Source organism: Eurytemora carolleeae, unplaced genomic scaffold (assembly GCF_000591075.1).
Source record: "Eurytemora carolleeae unplaced genomic scaffold, Eaff_2.0 scaffold643, whole genome shotgun sequence".
NCBI lineage: Eukaryota > Metazoa > Arthropoda > Copepoda > Calanoida > Temoridae > Eurytemora > Eurytemora carolleeae.
The window spans coordinates 67,221-73,613 of record NW_019396547.1 but is presented as its reverse complement, the minus strand read 5'-3'; positions in this window follow the sequence as shown (position 1 = coordinate 73,613).

The following is a 6,393-nucleotide window of genomic DNA, read 5'->3' as shown; positions in this document are numbered from 1 at the left end:
ATTTTTAGTTGTTTACAAATATAATAAAAATGTAACAAGATCTTGTTTTTTTATCATCTTCAACTTTGGAATAAAATGCCCACAACAACGAAAAAATGGATAATTAACTGAAACCTGGAGTTTGAGAGAAACTATTTCAATATTTGGCAATTCCCAAAAATATGAATTTTCAAAGTGCATTTTTTTCAGGAACAATCCGAAATTGTAAATAGTGCAAAACTTTATCAGTATATTCAATAAGAAACAACACCTAAATTGAAGTTTTAAAAAAATAGAAATATTTGAAAAATGTTATAAAGGAATTGAGTCTTTGCAGCCTTATGATGTAAATCTTTGATATTTCAAATTTACATTATTTGATCTAATAGCATTCATAGTTTGAAATATTAAAGGTCTACGACATTGGATTTCAACAATATTAAAATTAGAAAATCAAAGTTTATGGCAAAAACTCTATTCCTTTAGTCTTAATTTTTTACCTTCGTGTTTCTTTTTTAATCTGAACACTTTGTATAAAACCTTTTAGAGGGGTTTAAGCTTCATTTTCCATTGTGTATTATATAAACAACAATAAATGTCGAACATTTTCCAGATTTTATTGGCCAACTTTCAATTTTTAGAAAAATGGGAAATTTGCTGATATATATCTTTAAATCCTGAGGTAGCCCTAAACCACTTCTAGGGTTATGTTATTTAAAGTTACAAATAAAATTATATTTGACTATTGTCTACGTTTGTTTGTTTATTCATATCTAATTTCTGTTTATATTGGGGCATTTTCAAAATGATGAATTTAAATGGAGTTATGTAAGTTGCTTAAAATGATTTGGGACGATCTGTTTATCTGTTTTAAACATGAAGTAAGGCCCTACTCCATAACAAGTGCTCAAAACGTATCTATCCAGGTACAACCATTCTGTTATCAAAGTCATCCAGGACACAATCCACAGTTATTCCACATGGCTACAATCCCGCGAACTATCAATGCCACTACCACTGGGCGCGATCTCGGTAGCTATCCCACCAAGCTATTAATCCAGGTTCTAAATGCCACACAGAGACACAAGCATAGCTATCAAACAAACTATTTATCCAGTGCTCTAAATGCCACACAGGGACACAAGCCTGCTATCAAACAAGCTATATATCGATCCCAAATGATGGGGATGATCCAGTGCTCTAAATGGCACACAGGGACACAAGCCTAGCTATCAAACAAGCTATATATTGATCCTAAATGATTGGTATGATCCGATGCTCTAAATGTCATACAGGGACACAAGCCTAGCTATCAAACAAGCTATAAATCGATCCCGTAGTTAAACTATCACAATATGGGTATAACGAAGTTATATATAGATCTAGGTACATTGAATGGGTTAATCGCAATACAGGATTTATGTATTTACTGGTGACACATTTAGCAATATAAGCAATGTACGACGTAATTTACTATGAGCTTCTATTTTTTGCTACAAACAAACACCCAGAAAATGAAAATATATAAATATCTACATCCGAACCGTGGGAGTAGGAGCGTAACTAGGGGGGTTATTGGTGGTAAGCCCCCCCCCCCCCCCGAACATAAATATCCCCGTATAGAATCTTGATCTCCATTCTCCATCTCCATGATTTTGATTTGTCGGCGCTTCGCGCAGATATCTTTACTCAACCAACTTAAACAAAGGAAAACAGATAAATTGACCAATTATCGATTTTTTGAATGGAGTAACGTACTTGCACTTTCTGTCAAATTAGGTGTAAAACTCTTCCGGGGGGGGGGGAATAAAATTCAATGATTGAAATAAATCCAGTTGTTTTACAGAATAAATATATTCAATGTAATTAGTGAAGGTATTTTAAACGTGTCCACTATAAAAAGAGACTTTAGAAAAAACGCTCTTACTCATCAGTTTAAAATTTACGCTGGCTGATTGAATTTTGACTTATGACCAATGAGAAACGCAAACTACAAAGGCAGTCTCTGTGCAATATTCTTGTATATAAATTATTTTTTCCAGTAAGGCCTTTAACTTTCATGGGAAAATTTGAATTATAATTGGCATGGTAGTTTTTGATGTAGAACCTAGGAAAACGCATTTTCATCCACTCCTCTATCTTTCATTTCCTTAATCTTCTTCTTCAAAACACTTCAACTACTTTGTTCCCAGGGCACAGGTGGCTGATTTTTCATATTGGTGGATTTGCTATTTTGGAAGCTGTTTAAAAAGTCTAAATTTATAGTGGACAACCTTTAGGAATTTAAGAAAGGTGAAAGCTAAAAAGAAGTAATAGAAGTCTTTTATTTGATAGAGTTTGGTAATCCCAGAAATGATTGGGAAATTGTTATTAAACCCAAAAACCCATATTAGATATACATCCTCAATGGGGTTGTTCATGGTATAGGGGGGTGGGAGGGGGTAAAAAATCTTGTACAACGCAGTTGACTCTAAAAAGACATAATTAGGTAGATAAATAGTATTATTTGTTTGGTAAGTACAACGATTATACTTCATATTATTTCGATTTTGTTGGTTGTTTTATGAAAACTAAACAAAATACAAGAAAATAATTTCACAGAAAGATAAGAAAAACAAACTATACATTTATGCGTCAAAATTTGAGTTTCCGGTCGTATGCGCTTTAATGATTTCTTGAAGTTAATTGAAGAAAAATTTGTTTCGGAAGTTTGGAAATTTGGATAAACTGACTTGTTAATTTGGATAAACTGACTTGTTAATACTTTTTTCAAATCATTATTTTTTTGTATATGATGAAATTCACGGAGAAAATCTAAATTGTAAATTTATTAGTTTTTATCAAACATTTATTCAAAAGTCGCAATTTAGGGATTACGGTCTATATAAATACACATTACAACACTTATATTTGTTTAAAAATATGAATTTTTCGATTAAAAAAATATTGATGAAAAAAATTATTTTTTTCACTTTCTATTTCTCATTGTATACATTGTAAAACTAAACCAAAAAAAGATTGCGGATTTTCAAAATTTAATGGCTATCGAATTTTGTTGAATTTTTCAAATTTTGATCATCCATTAACCTTCCTTGGGTCATGTGAAGGTTCCGTACAAAATAGTGCCCGATCGGTTCAGTCGTTTTGACATTTTTTGGATACAAAAAAACAGACAGACAGGCAAAGTATATGTATAGATTGTATTCAAAATCCATATATTTTTTATTACATTTTTCAAATATTTTCTTTTCCTAAAAATTTCTTAATCCAGGACTAAAGATATTTATCAAACATTCATTCAAAAGTCTCAATGGTTTGATCCAATCTACAAATATATTTAAAGATACGCACAGTAAAATTAAAAATAAAATATAAATTTTTTTCTTCAAACATTTCATATTTTCTGTGGACAAATATAAAATATAATAAACAGGATATGATTCTAATGACTACTCAAATAGTAAAGTGAAATAAAAACATTAAACTTACAACGAAGTAGTTAGTTTTCCAAACTTGAGAAAACAGTTAGCAATAACGTTTCCAGCAGAAACAAATTTTAAGAAAAATGTGCAAATTTGCGTGCAAAAAAAATAATTTAAACAAAAATATTTCGCAGTTTTTTAAAAGTTTCCGCGTAAATTCCGAATTTTTATGCGGAACAGATTACCGCGGAATTCCGCGAAAAATTTAAAGGGTTTGATTAATTTTCTTGCAGCCCAGGTTTATCAGAATTTCTCCAGAATCACTAAGTACAGGAGTAAGTCCAAACTCTCGAATTGTGAACTCTACACAAAATAAATTCGACATTTTAGACGATGAGATTGAAGAGCATTTTAAAAGTAAAGATGAGTTCGAGAAAACAATTTACAAAAACCAACAAATTTTGCTTTATAACATACTTTTGAAATAATGTCGATTAAGATTTAAATTATTTTCAGACATAGGGAAAGAATAGGACTTTGAGACGACCAGCTGTACGATTTTTTCAGGAAAGACGAACCCAAAACGCAAAATGCGCAACAGTCCTGATATTTTTCTGTTTCGTCTTTTATGGGCCTTGGGGTTAAGAGTACAGAGCTGGGAACTTTTGAATGGTGGATATCGAGATCGATGCTTGATCCTCTCTTTTTCTTAATCTCGAGACTAACCTAATCTTGTACTTGTTTCCTGAAAACTGTATAAAATTCAACCAATCAGAGTCCCGTATACAAAAACGGGAGGAGCTCTATAATTTTGAAAAACCGGTTTTTGATTTTTCTGTTCTATATTCAAAAAAGAGTGGATTAAGCAAGAAATTAAAAGTGTCCACATTGGATATTAGGATTAAGCAGTCGGGATCAAAGGTATCCTATTCTAAAGTTCCCAGCTCAGTATAGATGTAATTAAAATGAATAAAAATAAAAAATATTTATTTTCACTTATCTATTTAAAGCTAAAGATAACGCCAATATAATTTAGTTTATCTACATTTTTAGCTGTGATAAAGAAATGAAAATATATACAAAAATTAGATTTTATTTTCATAATTGGAAAAACATAAAAGTTTTCCATTTGTCAGTAAAAATGGCGTGCATCTCATAAAAAGTTAACATAAAAACGTCTTGATGACGACTTTTTGGTATTTTTTTTCTCAAGATATAAATTGAATTTAGATATTTTTGAAATAATTTGCCCAAAAATCCCTAGTAAATTGGGAGTAAGTCATATACCAAATAAGGAATGCTTATTCATAAATGAAAATTTTACGGAAATATTAAGTATTTTACCCAAATTACAGTATTCAAAAACTTCATTTGAAAAATCCTTTTTTAAGAAATAAAAGTGTTTTTTTTATATATTTTTTTTTTGTCCAAAAAACACTGCCCTAGTTTTCAAGATGTTTTATATTAGTTTCTTATTTGAAACAGAGACTATATTTCTCTTCAGATGTTTTTCCTAAAAAAAAGTTGAAAAACATTGAAGTTGAATTCTAAAGATTGTTTTGAAACAAAATAAAAAATAAGTAAAATTGCTATTAGTTAGGTCAGAATAGGTCCTCTTGTAGAATCCCCAACCTGTAAAGAGAAATTGTGTTTTTTGATGATTTATTCACATTAAACTAAATTGATTGAAATCTTACATTTTTTTAATCAAGTAATTCCTATTATTGAAGAGCAATGGAGAAGAAATATGTTTCAAAGGAATTGAGTCTTTTCCAAAAACTATGATTTTCTAAAGTTACTTTCTCTTTGCAACCCAATTTAGACATTAGATATTTCAAACTGTCAATTCTGTTAAACCAAATAATCTAAGTTTGAGATTTTACAAACCTGCACCATCAGGTTGCAAAGATATAGGAATTTGCAAATTTAAGTTTATGGAGAAAACTCAATTTCTTTCTAATAGAACCAGGTAAACTTGCTGGTCTAGCACTTGTTCATAAAATCAACTCTAGAGGAGCTACGAGGTTCCAAAGTCGTACCAGTGCTGTCGCATAAAGAATTACTGAGTCTTTGTAACAATTTCTTTTAGGACACTAAGTAGCACTATTTTGACTTTCAAACCATGGACATCATCTGCAGAAAAGTTTAAGGAATCTGTTGCCCGAATTTTATTCAAAAATATTTTTTTCAATTTGGATTTACGGCGGGCCTTTTTTTCATTTCAAACTTTTGAGTCTTTGTAACAAACTCTGATTTTCTAGAAACTATATATTTTCCACCTGATCTGGCTGAAACCTTTGATATTTCAAACTAAGATTTACTCAAAAATATCTTTTACAAATAGAGTTTTACGACAGGACTTTTTAAAAACAAAATTTCGATTTTTTTTCATTTCAAACTTTTGATGACCATGATGAAGGAAAGACAAAGAAATTGAGTTTTTGTAACAAAGTCTGATGGTTTAAACCTTTGATATATAGTTGGATTTACAACCGGGCCTTTTTTTCATTTCAAACTTTTGAGTCTTTGTAACAAACTCTGATTTTCTAGAAACTATATATTTTCCACCTGATCTGGCTGAAACCTTTGATATTTCAAACTTACATTCTTTCATCTAACAGAATGCATGGTTTGAAATATCTAAGGTCTACGGCATTGGGTTGCAAAGATATAGAGATTAGAAAATCAGAGTTTGTGACAAAACTCAGTTCCTATGATTTTTCAGAATTTTTTTTATGATACAGCCTGAGACAATGAGGTTTTAAATTTCATTTGCCAATTGAATGAAACATACTTCGAAGGAAATCTAATTTTTAAATGTGAAAAATGTGACTAAATAAGCTAACATTAAAATTTTAGTAAAGATTTTTTGCATGGAAATAAAAACTCATATTATTAAAATTCTCAATTCTCCAATTCTATCTAAATAGCGCACAGTGAGCCGGATTTATTGGTTTTAGGGGAATTACAAAAAATTATACTGTTCGAAAAA